Raw genomic sequence first — 322 nt, 5'->3', positions numbered from 1 at the left:
ACACAAGGCTTTACTCTTGTCAGTTCAAACCTAACACTTTCTACCAAGCTCAATCCCAAAAATAGGCCTCACACACACAAGAATAAACATGGCTTGAAAGAAGGTTTGGTTGAGGGGTAGGGGAACTGATTCTAATGATTCAATCAACTACTTGGATCAACAAGAGTGATAAAAAGGAAGAAGATGATCCAAATATGTATATGGTATCCATGAGTTTAAAGCAATGCACACGTTGATAATTGAAAGTCAATATTAGGTTCTTATAAATAGGAAATAGTTTCAAATCTCAACATGCTTCAATTTAGACCAAATGCAATGTAGG

Source organism: Camelina sativa, chromosome 8 (assembly GCF_000633955.1).
Source record: "Camelina sativa cultivar DH55 chromosome 8, Cs, whole genome shotgun sequence".
Taxonomy (NCBI): Eukaryota; Viridiplantae; Streptophyta; class Magnoliopsida; order Brassicales; family Brassicaceae; genus Camelina; species Camelina sativa.
Note: the sequence above shows the minus strand (reverse complement) of the source record.